Genomic DNA, 17,960 nt, shown 5'->3' with positions numbered 1-17,960 from the left:
AAAAAGTGACACAAAGCGACAATAACACAATACGAAAGTGTCAAGAACACGACTAAAAAGTGACAAAAAGCAATGACAAACTACAAAAACAAGATTTAAAAAACTTACCAAAACATGACAAAAAAGCTTCAAAAATTCTGCAACAGCGCAAGTTACGATTAGTTTTGTAGGTCTAAGCTTTCAAATGAGGTGTTACTCTGGCCTATAAAGCTATAAACTCCAGTCAAGTTATTACATACAAGTTATTACACATCGTTACAAAGCAGATTACATAGTACTAAATTTAATTTGGTACAATGTATCAAGGTACTGTAAGTGTGACCACACTTTTAATTTACTCAAGTAAGAGATAGAGAGCTGCAGTACATCCAGAACGCTGCTGCTCGAGTCCTGACCAGAACCAGGAAATACGACCATATTAGTCCAGTGCTCCGGTCTCTGCACTGGCTTCCTGTCAGTCAGAGAATAGAATTTAAAACAGCTTTGCTTGTTTACAAGTCTTTTCACGGTTTAGCACCGAAGAACATCTCTGACATGTTACAGCCGTATGAACAATCTCGGGCCCTGAGAACTTCAGGGAGGGGTCTCCTGGTGGCTCCCAGAGTCAGGACTAAACACGGTGAGGCTGCGTTTCAGTTTCATGCAGCTAAAATCTGGAACAGTCTTCACGAGGATGTGAGACAGGCCTCAACTCTGACAATGTTCAAATCCAGGCTGAAAACAGTTCTATTTGCCCATGCATATGACTGAAAGTATTTTATCTGCACTTTTATCTTGCCTTTTACTGTAATTGATAAATGTATGTTGATGTTTTTATTGATTCTTTATTGATTCTTTATTTATAACTGTGGAGCACTTTGAATTGCCTTGTGTATGAATTGTGCTCTACAAATGAACTTGCCCTGCCTACTGTAGGTAATGTGGGCATGGCCTCCCCGGCACAACACTCCACCACTTTGATTAGTAGCTCAGAATCAGACTGTAACTTTTGAAGAAAATTTAAATCTCACCCGAACTGAAAAAATGAGATTTAATATCGCCAGCTAATCGTCGGGAGACTTGCCCTTTCCTTCTGTTGGCTGCATTATGAATGAGACGTAACAGAAAGATAAATGCCGCCATTAGGTTTCCAGTCAGGCTTTTCAATAACGCCGCTGTTTACCCACGATTTCAAATGGGATTTAAAAAAGACGACCTCAATTACACTCGTCCAAGCCAATAATACATTTCCAATTTCCCTCAAAAGACAGGTTTGTTTTATTTTGTTTAACTTGTGAGCAAGATAATTCTGCATAGATTAATCAGCCGCTGAAATTGAAAGCTGCTGCCTGTGGGTAAATAAGGATTATAGGAGAAAAAAGATGCAAAGGTTCCTAATGCCATTTCGAAGGGGAAGGCAAATATTTAAGAGGCGTTATTGAACAAAATAGGGATTGAATTTTGATGCGTATGAAGAAATGTCAAACGTTTGAAAGTTTGAGGAAGCGATCTGAGAGAGGAGAGGGGGGGGAAAGGTTCCGCAGATGCAGGCTTTGTGATGCAGCAGGTGATGTTTGCTGCCGTGGATGAACAGATGGCCTGTTTGGCTTGTGTCAGACCGCCCTGCCGTTAACCAGCAAGAAAAATAACCACACCTGAGCTTGTAGATCAAAGTGCAGAGAGAAAACCACGGCCGCGGAATACAGCGGGGCACAAAACAGAAATACAGATTGTCGTGTCTGGCTTTTTTGACCAGGGGCAGCAGTTGATCATTTGGGACGTTCGCCATATACTGTATCATGCAAAGTATAGTGGATGGATTTCCCTATTGCATTACCTGCATTTATTCATGTACATGGAAGTGTAGAATGTGACAAAAAGCAACAAACAAGTGGCAAAACAGCAATGAAAGTGCAACAAAAATCAAAAAGCAACAGTATCCCAAATAAACAAGCAAGATAAATACAACAAAAAAGCATCGCTAAAAGTGATAAAAGCCACAAAAAGTGTGATAAAGAAACAACAAAGAAGCAACAAAACAGCAACAAAAACATGCCAGAAAAGAAACAATAACACAACCAACATGTGACCAAACGTGTCGAAAACACAGCAAAAAAGAGACAAAAATGTGATAAAAAACACAACAAAAGCCAACAAAAAAAAGAGACAAGAGTGCTTCAAATATGTGACAAAAATAAAGTTAGGATCACTCAGGCAAATGATTACTGCAAGAAGAAGAAGATAGAAGAAGAAGAAGAAGAAGAAGAAGAGGAAGAAGAAGAGGAAGAAGAAGAAGGAGAGGAAGAAGAAGGAGAGGAAGAAGGGGAAGAAGAAGAAGAAGAAGAAGAAGAAGAAGAAGAAGAAGAAGAAGAAGAAGAAGAAGAAGAAGGAGAAGAAGAAGAAGAAGAAGAAGAAGAAGAAGAAGAAGAAGAAGAAGAAGAAGAAGAAGAAGAAGAAGAAGAAGAAGAAGAAGAGACCATGGTCCGTTATGTATGACTGACTGGCAATGTGTGGACCCTGAATAGCATCTCTTTTTGAGATTGAATGAGACCAAATGGAAAAGCCCTCAGAGTTTGAATGAAGCCAATTTCCATTTTCATCTGACAAAGGGGGTCATTTACCAAGTGTTTGCTCATATGCAAATCGAGTATTCGTGCAGAAGTGGATCAACAGTGAAGTCATTTGCAGATTTTTAACTTGCTCAGCAATCTCTCATTTACATAAGACAGATTTGAGGCCCACATACTGTAAGGTGTTTGCTAGATCGTCGGCTCGGGAGGGACAGTCTGTGAAAACGTGACCAATAGAATCATGACGAAGAAGCTAACAGGCTAACGGGCAAAGCTAGCTGCAGGCTAGCGCCACTTTAAGTTTGAGTGAAAAAAATATCTCCATCGTGTAATTGGATGTACAATATCCCTCTCTCCCTTCGCCTTTTCTATCAGCATAGTATTTACTCACAAGGACAATCAATAATTAAAAAATCACAACTTGCTACGACACCTGCAGTTGCGCTTGTGGCCTCTAGGGGCAAGAGTTACTTAGTACTGCTTAAATGAGGAGCAAGCTTTGTTTTGGCATTAGCAACCAAAATGTTGCGCAGTGCCTTTAAAGGCTGTCTTTAATATTTATCTTTGTAATGGTGTTATTAATAATTTAACTAAAGTGACCATTTGATTTAATTGGCCTATTGTTACAATTCCTTCAGGCTGTGATTTTCTTCCATTGTGAATCCAATCCTTTTCATTGCCAAGGACCTTTTCAAAACTGTTGAAACTACTACGTGAAACTTCATACGGATATTCAATGTAGAAATTACAATCTATCTCATTTCCCCTTGGAACAATTAGCACTTTCCATTGTATCACTGTGAACAGAAAAACTCGTCAGAAAAATCAAGCAGTCCCCCTTGTTCATCATAAAACACAAACAATTTCACAACAGTGGCTGAAAGTCCGAGTATATATAGTCCTGTGAACTGCAGTTTGCTCTTCCTGGTGGTGTATTTCAGTGGCATTCACTTCACCGTGCATTATAACTGGAATCATGAGTGCGGGCAACACAGTGATCAAAAACATTTGTGACAGCTAAATCTCGACGCCATGGGACGAGCAGTCAGTTGTGATTTGCTGCTATCGGAGAATCTCCCTATCAGAGGAGCCAACATAGCCCTGACATAGAATAATTCTCTATAATTCATTAATACACAGAGACTGGGACTACTGTCAACTTGTATTTGCTGAAGACACCTCTGCTGACTGTGTAGAATTTTCTTTTACATTATTTCTTCATATTCGTTCGCATTGCCGGCAGTAAGTCAGACCTGTTCCCAGTGCGTGTTGGTTTCCGCCAGGGCTGCCCTTTGTCACCGGTTGTGGTTTCAAGGGCCGGAGTCCTCCTGTGATAGTGAAGGGAAGAAGGGTGAAACATCAATATGACTAGATATAATAATATATTATGCTTTATTGTGGCTTTCGTAACCTCTTTGGATAACTTAACCTTCACATTTCTTCTAATAATGAATAATGTATTGCCCAGGGGATTCAAACACACAACCTTTCTGCTGTGAAGGTAGGGTGAAAGTTAAACACGACTAAAGGTGGCATTTTATTTAGATTCAACATTGTAATATGGTGATCAAATGACAAGATGGCTCAAATTCATTAGCATTTCCAATTTATTCAGAGAGATTGCTCTCAGACAAAACAATTATGTTCACTAGGAGTATGATGTTCCAAACAGAGATGATTGTAGAGAGATCTTCAGTCTGCGTGACCCGATCTGGTCTCAGATTTGTGTGTGTGTGTGTCGGGGTGTGTAGCAGGGGTGGGTCTGGAGGGCCCTTCCAGCTGATTGGAGAGCTCATGTCTCGACACTGGGAGTCTTAACATATACCTGAAAAAAACAACAACCTCAAAATAAGGCATTTCTTTTTCCATCATCAAAGACACCTCTGGGAATATCACACGCTCATTACATGAGAGGGCCTTGTTTGTAACACAGCTGCTTTCACACCTATACATGTCAATCTTTCAGTCTATGTTGATGTTATTGATATGTACATTTATCGTGCCTTCAGGATGTCATAACCCAATCCCAGTTCATCAACATCATGGTGCACACACCTGGACAGTGAACCGTCTGGCAGGACCCAAGTTTGAGCTAAGCTAAGCTAAGCGTCTTGGCTTAAATGTTTGGCTGAAGCACTATCCACTTTGCTGGAGCCAATAATAACAATGAGTCATGAAGCAGACAGCAGGACAGACGGCTACAGTGCATTAGTGAAATGTCATAAATGTCATTAAAGGACCTGCTGTTTTTGTACAAACAAATAGATTTCTCTTTAGGGTGGACTATGTTGCAATTTCAGGAATACTTACCCACCTTCACTCATTCTTTATTCTGAATAAATATTTCTGTATGAATGCATAATTGTGATGTAGATCAGTGCTTGAGCTTCTTCAGGTGGTACTGTATTTTCTGGACGATAAGTCGCACTATTTTTCATCGTTTGGCAGGGGGTGCGTCTTATACTCTGGAACGACTAATCTGTCATTTTTTTCCTCCCCCTACATGTTCCAACAATGTCCTTATGAGTAGAATGAGCCCAGACCACAACTGCCTCTAAAATCCTGCACTGTCACTCAAAAATGTTTTGCTTCCGGCCCGAAATGCCGTCATGCATGAGCTTATATAGAAGGTGCAGTTACATGTATGACCTGAGGTGGCAGTGCTGAGTATAAAATGACGAACTTGCATCTAGCCCCTTTAAATTCAAATATATAATTTTACATGCTGCTAGAGGGCACTGCAGGCTAATCGAGCAGCAGAAAGAAAGTTTGGAGTGAGCGAGAAGCGGAGAAGAAAACAAAACAAAACAAAACTAATCATGGGCTAAAAGCCAGATGGCCACAGAGGAACGAGTTTGCAAATGAGAGCTTGAAAAACGTGCTGCCAGGAGAGGGTAGTCAACGGTGCAAGATTTCAATGGATTTGGAGTGAGATCGAGAGTTTGGTATGTTCTTTATGCTATAGTTATCTGAACTGTTTATGTGACGTTAGCATACCGTACGCCTATTCAGCCTGATGTTTTTTTCTTCATTAGGCATTTTTTGGCTAGTGTGTCTTATACTCCGGAGCGATGTATAGTCCAGAAAATACGGTACTAATTTTAGACATTCATTCATTTCAACAAGAGATTATTTCATCCATGCTTTAGGAATGTATTTAAAAATTAAACAGACTTTACGCTTAGACATGCTTTAGCCTGATTTAGGCCTATTTTAGACTTATTTTATAGACTTGCTCGTGCATTTCATGAGTTGGCACTTGCTGTGAAAAGTTTGTAAATTTAAATTTCTTTCTATCTCTTCCCAAGGGTGACAGAATGATTCACGGTTCATTTTTTTATCGTAGTCTCCCGAGGAAGAAATTTGTCTTGGAGGAGAGTCAAAAATACAAATACCACACATAAACACAATGCAAGAACGGACATGACAGAAAAACAAAAGCACCCACATCGCACAAAGGAGTTTGTATAGCGGTTATTGAGTAATTCAGTGATGCACAGGATGGAAAGGTTACATTCTATCACACCATCCATCCATCCATCCATCCATCCATCCATCCATCCATCCATCCATCCATCCATCCATTGCCGGGACAGCCATTGGAGTTGCCCAAAATAACATTGCACCAGCCCCTATGGCTCCTCCTGCAGGTGGTGGGTCCATAGAAGGACGGCCTCACGATAACCAGGCCTGTTGGTCTCTCATAAGGGGCTTCTGAACCGCTCTTTGTCTGACCCGTCACCTAGGACCTGTTTGCCATGGGAGACCCTACCAGGGGTACGAAGTCCCCGACAACAGAGCTCCCAGGATCATTCAGGTGCTCAAACCCCTCCACCACATTATGATGGCGGTTCCAGGGGGGGTATATCACACCAACCAACAATAGTAATTAATTTAGAAAAGACAAATATCATCTCCCTCCTCCATGTGCTCTTTGTTCTGATTGAGAGACGTTATTGGCTGGATGTTTCCATTGGGACGTGCAGTCAACCGCGGCGTTGGAGCAGCTGACACGGCGTCCCGGTGGAGACTTAAGCGGTTCAAAGTGGTGCTGACAGCGGTGAGAGGAGCAGGGCTGTAGCATAGGTCCGCCGCATCTCGCTCTGTCAAAAGCACTTAGTTCGGAGAGAGTCGACGCCTCCTCCTCCTCCTCCTCCTCCTCTAATACATGTTTGTTTACTGGCTTCACATGCACAGAGCTCAGACCAACACATAAAGACCAATTAAAATGATGAAATGCCAGCGCTCTCCAGAGCTGAATGCAGTTTGGTTGCGCATCTCACGGGTAAATGTGAAGCTCCAAGTGTCACCGAACTTTTTGTTACAAGGGACAAAGGCGGAAAACACTTCATAACTTACACATTACCTGACAGTTTTATGATAATTATGTTACTTGTTTACTTTTAAGAGCAAGTTGTTATTGGTTTTGGCTCAGGTCTGGTTTCTTTTAAAGCGAACACTTTTGTGCATAGAAGGTAAGCGTTGATATTTTGTGTTTTACGATTCAAATTAATGTGTGTGCGTGGAAAATAGAGTTGATGAGCGATAACTACTCTTCTAGGGAGCTCATATGAGGCTGGGATCGGTTTCCACTGGCAGACGGGGGAATTACTTTGATGAAAAAAAAACTGTGTTTGTGGACACATCCATCAGAAGAAGAAGAAACATCTTAAGTAAAGACATTACTCAAAACTCCGGGGATGTTATACCTGTTAAATGTTTTGTTTTGTTTTGTTTTGTTTTAGTTTCAATTCTGGATGGGTCTAGTAAGAAAGAGATGGAACGCACAGCAAAGATTATGTTAGAGGTACTGATATTGAGAACAATCTTTAAAATTCCAAAAAGCAGCAATGCACACTCAACGTCCAATGGGTGTATTTATTAAATGAAGCATAGGTGTAAATTCAACCTGGGAGACTCATTTCAGCATCACCTGCCTCCAGCCGTGAGGGTCACACCTTCACCTCAGCCCATCAGAGCAAGAGCGGCAATGGATTGGCTCCATTGCAGCCAATCCTCGCCCGCAGTCCTGCTTTTGAGCCGCTTCCCAGCTGTTCTGCGACCCACCTCCACCCCTTCACCACCTCTTCTATCCACGGCTTTACCCTGTTTCGTCCTTCGTTGGTCTCCCATACCACCACCAGTGTCCAGGCTCCACCAGGGGAAGACATCCCTAACTCCAATCCATACTGCCTTTAATTCATATATCGATGTCTACTGCCGGGGTCTGAGCGCCAAATAAAATATACACATGTCAATAAAACTTCCTAATCGCTGCTTTTGTCTGTCTGAGTCTATCCAGGTTGAATTAGAGATAACAATTTCGACAGAGCCTTCTTCAGATATTTTTTTGGTATCTTTAATTAAAAAATAACCCACTGCACTGGAAAAAGAATAATCAGGAAGAAATGACATAAAACAACTTGTTAATTAAGATAGTAAAGTCTAAAGTCTGAGTAGATTTGATCTGGTATTAGATAAAACATCTTATTATCTTATTATCTTATTTTTCTCATTATTTTGTATCATTTCAAGTGTGATTTATGCTTGTTTCATTGGCATTTGAAGCCATTTATCACATTTAAGACGGTCATTTTTCCACTGTGGACATCGGCTACAATTGTGCAATGCTGCTTTTTTTAAGTTTGCGTCTGAGTCTAGACCACATAGAGGCACAACAACAACTGCGATTTCAGAGCAATATCAAAAGTAAAATTGCCGGCAAAAACTGGTATATTTACAATTTGCCTTCCCACAGTATCAGGGGAACGATGACGGTGTGAGGTCCAAACTATACCAACTATAAACCCGTACTGTGAGATTTTGCTGTAGCTTTCATCCCGTAAATATAAATCCTGGTTTATAGCCCGTCTTCCGGCTGGCATCTTTTACCTACATTTTAAAATGATACCACAACATCCAGGGATAAAACTTCAGTAATGACTTGTAATTAATCACAATTTTTATGAATGTGACACAGAATATAGATGTTTCTCGTCCTCATGCAACATTCATGAACTATCCATTACATTTGACAGATCCAGATGAACCTCTACAGATCATTACCTCACCTCTCAAGTACTAATGAAGGAAGCTGCAGTGTTGTGGAAAAAAAGACCTTCTGTCCAAATGAATCAGATATAGCTTATTGCCTATAGATTTCCGATCATGCTACAGCGGTTTTCCACACATGCATCTCACTGGTTTCTCTCATTTACAATATATCTTTGCACAAACGCACCCCAACGTATTCTGTGTTGTAGCTATGGACACATGCTATGGCTTGTTTGAAAGGTGAGACTGTAAGCTCTCCGTAGTTTAAGTGTACATGAAATCTAAGCTAAACAGAGGCTAGAGTTTTGATCAAAATCACAGAAATGGAGATAACGGTGGGTTTTTTGCAACACACTCCTTTCTGATTAACTCCGCTCTCCAACTCTCTCCTCCTCTATCTTCTCTGGGCGGACATTAACACTATGAGAAGAGGAAAATGCCTAAATATCTCTGTTTCAAGTAAATTTTCAACGACAATATTGTTTTGAAACGCCGCGTGTTATCGATCGTTTTATATCACGTGTGCATTTAAACAGCCTGGTTCTGGGATTGAAGACTTTAACAGGATGTTTCTCAGTCGTCCTTGGATCAATTTTGACCATTTAAAAACTCAGAGAAACGTTGATCTCAACTGGTTCGATCTGTCCATGGGAAGCTGCTCTGCTTTGTCAAACATGCTCCAGTGAGCAAGAGAGAAATGTCGGGTTTACAGCTGTTCATTGCGCAACACAACACCCCCTCGGACTAAAAAAAAAGGAAAGTGAAAATGTTGTTAGCATTTAGCCTCTCCCAGCATATTCCTATGGACCCAGAAGGGGGTGAAGAGAGAAGCAACCAAGCTTCTAAAGAAAAGCTTGTCTGAAGATGTGACTGCACTGACGTCAAAGTGCTCCTAAGGTATTATTACGCCATACAATATAGCAGTGGTTCTCAACCTGGGGGTCGGGACCCCCAAGAGGGTCGCGAGACAAATTTGGGGGGTCGCCAGATCATTTGAATATAATATACATATTTTCATTAGCATATAATCTAATGTTTTATTGTAGCATGTGTTATGTGTTGAGTGCCATTATTTGTTCGTAGTTTGATGAATTTTATTTCAGCCATTTGTTTTTTCAGAATTATGTAGGCTAATGTTTCTATTTCTCACGGTGTGACCAGGGCGGGGGGGTCACGAACCACTTTACCTGTTACAATGGGGGTCGCGGCTCCAAAAGGTTGAGAACCACTGCAATATAGTACCCCTTTTATCTGCTTATAGGAAATCGACGTGTTTAATTTTGTGTGACTATACTTGGATCGTGTAACTACTCACGTAATTGTATTTAAACAGGGAAAACGTGGAAGAGTTTGGTCGCTTCTAAAGATCAGACATGTACGCATCAACTCATTTAAGCTCCGGTAAGAACATATGGAAAAATGGTGGCCTGTTCCTTATTCCACCTAATACTAATAGTGATGCTTCAGTAATCCATAAAAGTTAAATTTATCAACCGTCACTGTAACTCATTGGCTGAAAGGGAATCTAATCACAAATTTATCAACACATTTCAGAGGTCTCAAACCTGGAATAGACAAAAGGGAGACACTGTGGCTCTTACTCTCAGCTCAGACAGTTGGTCTCTTCACACTCTTCCCTCCTCATTCATTCACTGCCCAGTCTATTAAAGCCTGAAGGCAAAAAGCTGGACAGGATTCAAAGAAGACTTCAAAGTCTCTCACTTGGTATGCAAACTAGGGACTTTCTCCAATAAACAAATGTTATCACACAATACGATCTGGAAAAAATACTGGGGGGGGACATGAAAAAAAAGGCTACAAACAGACACACCTTTATCCTCCATGTTCCAGTCACGCATGGTGGATGAAAGAGCTTGATGTTGAAGATGTCATGAACTACAATACGTGGATCCAATCGCAGAGATGTCAGGTTGATAGACCTGCAGCTCCCGGAGATCAAAGCCGCGGCACAAAGGCAGCAGCAGACTCAGTCCTGTGTCATTTTGTGCACGCTTGAAGTGAAGTGGGATACTGATAGCGCCGCTCCTCAGTCTGAGCAGGAGTCGAGTGATGACTGATGACTGACAACCTGAGAGAAGATGGTGCTTAGACAAACCTTGGGAATCCTAACCAATCTGACATAGCGAGCGCTGTGGGTAAAATTATGGATAAATATATGACAAATATGTTTAGTCTGGAACCTTGTCTCAGCTCATCAAGTTGTAATGGGTGTGATTGGGAGGAGGATTTACCAATCAGAAAATCCACATCAAAATCTGTATCAAAACAAACATGGTGGCAAATATTTGAAACTGAATGAATAAACACATACCTCAGAAACAATGCAGCGAAGCAAAGATACAGGAGATACAGTATTTGACATGTTACAAATAAACAGCTATGACTGAATCACCCTAAAACCTGATAGTAGTAATTATGTGTCGGCCCAGACTCTCATGGCAGATATTTATGCCAGATGCCCGACCATAACATACATGCAGTGACATCTTGCTGAAGGGTAAAGGTGATTTCTCTGAAAATAATTGAAATGCTATGGACGTTACTAACCCATGTTAGGGGTCAGAGAGGTCGGACTGAACATGTACAGAGAGTGTGGTGAATAAAGAAGGAGGCTGAGGTTGTGCTGCCAAGAAACAGGAGACCCAGAGGAAGACCGAAGAGGATGTTTATGAACTTTACGAATGTCTTGTGAGAGGATATTTAGTTAATCGGTGTGAGAAAAGATGATGTAGAGGAGAAGACTATCATCATCTTCCAAAAACAAATAGGTAAGATGGGCATGAAGGCTTAGAGAAAGAAAAATAGTCATGTTGTGTTGAAAAGATTTCCTACAGCGGAACATGTCAGGACAGAATAGAGCTTTTGTAGATTTAATGCTAATTCATCACTAACTTTTATCGGTGTTGTGTTATCGGTGAATACTGTTTATGCACTGGATGATATTTCACGTTGTCTACTCTACCCACAACACCCTCTGCCTGCCACACTTTATCAAGGCAGACGCCACCAAAACAAATCAAGCTGTGAATTACTGAGGCTATGTGGCTGATACACAGTCCTGTGTGAAAGTTCACTTTGGATTTAAGAAACCTACTGAGCAAAGAACAAAACCAAGATCCTAATAAACAAAAGTGAGGGAAACTTTGAGACCGTAAAGCCCAGACACAATGATAAGAGTCAAAATATTACTGGATCCTATACTAGGGCATATCTGGAAACAGTGATGTTAATAGAGCCACTTTGAGCTTTTCTCAGCCTTAAATGCTGTTCAGTGGACGCTATAAGCCGAATGCCCATCTCGGGTCTCCCGTTGCATTATGGGTAAGGGAATTTGTTTTGGCTACAATGTTGATAGTTATCGTAAAGCAACGAAGAAAGCTATAATTTGGACCATTTGGACCGCTGGAAAGTTGATGATTTAAAGCGGTTTTGTTGTCATCGTCGAGCTTTCAATTAAATATTAGCTTAAAGCCCATTTTTACAACCAGAGCTGCGTACACGGCGATAGATTTGGTCAATAAGGAGGTGGACAGTAAACAAAATTGTTGTTTTAATTGTGCCCAGAATGATCCACATACACGTAGGCTATGCCATCTAAATACTTTTTTTTGTCCGCTATGGTCCGCTCTTGCCTCCGGAGCCGCCGTCCTGACTTTTCCCTCACTTTCAAGATATTGACAACATAAATATTTGCAAGAAATGTCACTTGAGACTTATAGGCTTTAAACCAATGCCCGTAAGCCTGACGGTTCACGGTTATGGCTCGATACACTTAAGTGTTCACGCTCCGCTACCTGAACTCGCTCACACATTTCGTTGGCGGTGTGGTTTGTTTTGTAGTTGACCTGGCCAAATCTATACCACTACATAACGAAAATAAAAGCTGGACAGGTGAAAGCAGAGTCATGCAATCTCTATTTCTTGGCGAAGTCAGTGAGAGTGAAATTATTTCTACTGTCTCCAGATTAAAAAGTAAACATTCATGTGATAGTGATGGCTTAGATATGTACATTGTCAAAGAAACTATACATTGCATTGTAGGACCATTAAAATATGTTATCAATTTGTCTTTTAATACAGGTTTCTTTCCAGATAAAATGAAGGTGGCTAAGGTTGTCCCCCTTTTTAAATCTGGTGATAGGCATAGTCTTACAAATTACAGGCCTATATCTTTGCTTTCTCAATTTTCCAAAATTCTGGAGAAGCTTTTTGTTAATAAATTTGACTATTTCCTTGAGAAACATTCCTTGATACATGACAATCAGTTTGGGTTTCGAAGCACCCGCTCAACAGCTATGGCTTTGATGAAAATCACGGAGGACATTACAACAGAATTGGGGAATAAAAATCACACAGTTGGAGTTTTTATTGACCTTAAAAAGGCCTTTGACACGATCGATCACGGTATATTGATATCTAAATTACAGACGTATGGTATTAGAGGTGTAGTGTTAAACTGGATTAGTAGTTACCTAGAAAATAGACAACAATATGTAGAGCATATAGGCCATGAATCCAAGTTAGAAACAATACAGTGTGGAGTCCCTCAAGGCTCTGTGCTGGGGCCTAAACTCTTTACTTTATATATTAATGACCTCTGTGAGGAATCAAAGATTTTACGTTTGTTTTTGCGGATGATACAAATTTTTTTGTATCAGGGAAGAACTTAAGAACATTAATGAAAACTATTGAACAAGAAATGGTTCAACTTCAGAAATGGTTTAATAAAAACAAATTGTCCTTAAACTTAAGCAAAACTAAATTTATGTTGTTTACAAATCATCAATGCCCTGAAAGTGTTACTTTGACTTTAAATGGAATAAGTATTGAGAAAGTGTCAGAATTTAGGTTTTTAGGAGTCCTCATTGATGATAAATTTAAGTGGAAGTCACACATAGCTTACGTAAGAAATAAAATTTGTAAAAACATTGCAGTTTTGAGTAAAGTAAAGTTTATGTTGAATTATAAGGCAATGAGAATCCTATATTGCTCCTTTATTTTGCCATACTTAATGTATGGTTTGGAGGTATGGGGAAATTGTTATGTTACAAATTTAATGCCCTTATTTATTTTACAAAAAAGGGCTATAAGAATAATTAATGGAGTTGCTCCAAGGGAACATACTACAGAACTGTTTCTGAGGTCAGGACTACTCAAATTGAAGGACTTGGTTTCTTTACAAACTTTATTAGTTGTTCACAAGGCAAAACACTGCCTGTTACCGCATGGACTGCAAGCGCTTTTTACAGTAAATAGTGAGACAAGCAGAAGAAATAATGACTTTAATCAACCTTTCGCAGGAAAAACCCTTAAACAAATGTGTGTTTCAGTATCTGGTGTGATACAGTGGAACTCTCTTGAAAATGATCTAAAATGTTGTTCAAATATTCTTCAATTTAAATATAAGTATAAACAGAGGACACTTAACTTGTACAAAGACGAATGTGAAAAACGTTAAAATTTACAACAATAATGATGATGATGACGGTGGTGATGTAGTGGTGCGGCGGTGGTGATGGGGCCGGTGGCGGGACTGTCTGGTTGTGTGGCGTGTACCTATGCATGTGTATGGGTGTGTGTGTATGGGTGCATACGGGTATGCTTACAGTATATGAAACAAAAGTATAATTTTAAAAAAAGTAATAAAGAGGAAAAAAAACAATAATAATAAAATCATTAAAGATTCTTTAGTGCAGGGTAAGCAGGTGCTGGGCAGCTGTGGGAGGTCATACATCTGTCAACATCTGCCCACACAAACCTGGCTTTTTAACACACCATACAGCATAGGGCTCATCACGAATATACACATCCTCCTCAGTATAGGGTAAGCAGGAGTGGGGGAATGTCTGGGGCGTAGCACCTCTGGACTTCTGCTAACTCCTGTCTTTTTTTTTAAACACACCACCTATTTTAGGGCATCACACAGTCAATCACTAATGTAGGACAAGCAGGTGCTGGGCAGCTGTGAGAGGGTAAACATCTTTCGACAGATGCCCACTCAAACCTTGTTTTTTAATGCAATACACAGCATAGGGCTCATCACATATACATCCATACATCCTCTTCTTCCTTTTGTGTGTGTGCTGTGTGTGTGCCTGTGTGTGCCCGTGCATGCCTGCCTGTGTGCGTGTGTGGGTGTGCGTTGTGTGGTCTGGTGGCCTCGTCGTTGTTTCCATTGCCACTGTTGTCACCATTGCATCACTGTTGTTTTAGCAAACAATCATTAATAATAATAGTAATAATAATAATAAAAATAAAAAAATAAAAAGTTAAAATCGAAAGTTGATTACATCTGTTTTTTGCGTGTGTATATGTGTGTAAATGTATGTATATGTGTGTATTGTGTGTATATGTGTGTAAATGTATGTATATGTGTGTATATGTGTATGTATGTGTATATGTAATTGTTGTTGTTTTTTGTTGTTGCTGTTTTTTACATCGGTTAGGCCATCTAGTTTGTAAGTTTCTCTTCAAGAATGGGGTTGGAGTTTATAAGATTTTTTTTCTTCATCCAACTCCTGTTCTTCTTTTCATGGAATGTATTGTTTGTTTGTTTTTTGTTGGATTGTTGCTTTATTTTAGGTTGCATTACCTTGAAAAAAGAATAAATAAAATGAAATGAAATGAATGAAATTTAGGAGACTGACTGACCCATGCATGCGCAGTCGAGATGGGCATTCAGCTTATTTAGCGAAGTGTGTTTCCCCGTTTCTAAGTGATAATTCACAAAAATGGACCAATTAAGTCAACAATGCACACATGTTATTTAGAAACTGTAAAGCAGACAATAACATCAAGTTTGAGGATGGAAAACATGTTCAGCTCTTTGTGGATGTGAGACCTTGTGCACGAGCATTATCTGCCAATTTATTTGTGTAAACTCTCAGTCGCTTTCCGTCAGAGTAGAGGTTTTCAAATATTGCTGATGAGACTGGGTTGTTTGAGTTGAGAATGTCTTACTCATAAGGCATTAAATACAACTATAATTGGGCTAGTCCTATGAGGAGGGGTCGAGACTGCTTTCTTCTCCAGTGAATGTTCAGTAGCCAGAACAACAGTAGGGATAGAAGGCATGTTTTTTTTTTTGCTCAATTGGTTTAATTGGTGAATTGTTCATTCATTTTTCATACTCATTGGCTCTAACTCCTCAACATCTGCCCTGGAGTCTACAGCCTTCAGTCATCACCAAGCACTCATTTAACTTTCACCCTCGGCCCATATTTGCTTTATGCAACAAAAGCCCCCGTAAGTCCCTAAATCCCTTCCTGAATCATTTAACACTTCAGAAAACACTAAAACAGAAGCATCACTTCTTATAAACAAGATAAGTTTGCACCATGTGTTGAAGAAAGTTGCAGAGCGGGAGACAACTTGCCAGCTTGAATCCTCCGGTGAATATTGCGTGTCTGAGTGAAGCGGTAAACAGGAAGGTGTCAGGGATCCTTATTTTGAATGTCACTGTGAGACTGACACAATGTGATAAAAATGCATTTGGGACAAACACCAAATGTATGTAATATTCCCAAACACAACTTGTCATTTCGGCAGCGCCGGCGCCAATGTTTGCGACGTGTCTAAGGCAGATAAGGCGGGACAGACAGCAGGGAAATAAAAGCTCAGGAGACGATGGGGAGGAAAAAAAAAACTGTGCCAAAACTGTTGGACAAGTGATGACAGACAAATCAACTGGTGGAAAAGGCAAGAGCAAAAAAAAAAAAAAGTGGTATACCTTTTGGTTGGTATTGGCCAGGCACAGGTTTGTGAAGTGTCAGTGATGTGATGAAAGAAGTGTGGGAGCAGGCTGAAGGTAGCTGACTTTAACAAGCTCAATACATTTATCCGGAAGGCCAGTGAGGGAGGAGATGGACTCTCTGAAAACGGTAATGGACAAGAGGATCTTGGGGAAGATCGTCCAGCATGCTGTGCAGAGGGTACAGCATGCTTTATGATGGCTTTTATTATTGATGGTCGCGCAAGCAGTTTAATATTTTGTATATTTATTGGAGCAGCGGCAACTGATGAATTTCACATGTGGCTTAATAAAGTATTCTGATTCAGTATCTTCAAGGGCAAAGTCACAGGGGTGTCTGCTGGCGTGGCTGCTGTGGTGGCGCTGAAGCACAAGATGAAGAGACTAAAGGTAGGGTGTGTATGTTTTTTTGTTCCTTTTTCAGAAACATGACCTAGTTCTGCCCCAATTTATGAGGTCAACATGTTCAAAACAAATACTGGTTTTACTGATAGGTTTCTTGGAGGATTGTGGACAAATTGAAATCCGGCATTTTGCATGAACTATTTATAAAGCTGGTTTCCGAGACCACACCAATCCACTGTTTATTAAAGCCAAGATTCTAAAACTTCAAGACATGATAACTTTTAAAACTGCTCAATTAATGTACAAAGCTAAAAATAAGCAACTACCTCTAAAAATTCAGCAGTTGATTTCTGAAAGAGAAAATATAATTTAAGGGGCTTGGACCACTTTAAAATTGCCCATGCCCGGACAGCCAGAAAAAGTTTCTGTGTGTCCGTTTGTGGTCCTAAAATATGGAATAAATTACACGTAGACCTTAAACGATGTCCAAATATCAGACAGTTTAAATATCAATACAAAGAATGGATATTCTCTAAGTATGTATCGGAAGAAAATCTCTGACTTTCCATGTTCAGCTGTTGTGTTGTAAACCTGAGGTTGATTGGTAGGTAGTATTCACACTGTATATGACAACTTGATTTAGATCACAGTGCTCAAATTACTGTTTTAAGGAAGCCTAAATAGTAAATAGGAAAAGAGAATGACAGTAGTCTTTGTAGAAGGTTCATACTGTCTTCTTAGGTTAAGGCTATTATAAGAAACAAAACTATAATAGAGACTGACAGTACTTAAAAGGGGTGGGACTAAATAAGTGTTTACTTCCCCCCACTCCTTTTCGGACAGCCTAATCTCAAATGTGCAAAAGGTAAAACAAAATTGTTTGTACTATGATGTAAATATATTGAGCTACACGTCTGAAATTGAGCTCACAACTGCCACAATCATGGCAGGTTGTATTTTGAGTTCGTCTGAGTTTGTGTTTTTATGTTTTGTTTATGGTCCGAATAAAGAAAGAAAGAAGACTAAAAGTGGTTATGTTTGACCTGAAAAGTAAGCACTTAGTAAGCAGAATTATCGCAATACTTAGGACTGTTGGATTCTGTGAAACCAGTTCTGCAATAAAAATAATAATAATAATACATATACTTATATAGCGCTTTTCGGGGGACACAAAGACGCTTTACAAATGAGACGAACAAACAAAGATGGCAGAGCTATTGTTGGTTGTAGGTGAGCTGAAA

Source organism: Gobius niger (genome assembly GCF_951799975.1).
Source record: "Gobius niger genome assembly, chromosome: 10".
NCBI lineage: Eukaryota > Metazoa > Chordata > Actinopteri > Gobiiformes > Gobiidae > Gobius > Gobius niger.
The sequence above is the reverse complement of the archived record's forward strand: the minus strand, read 5'-3'. Positions refer to the sequence as shown.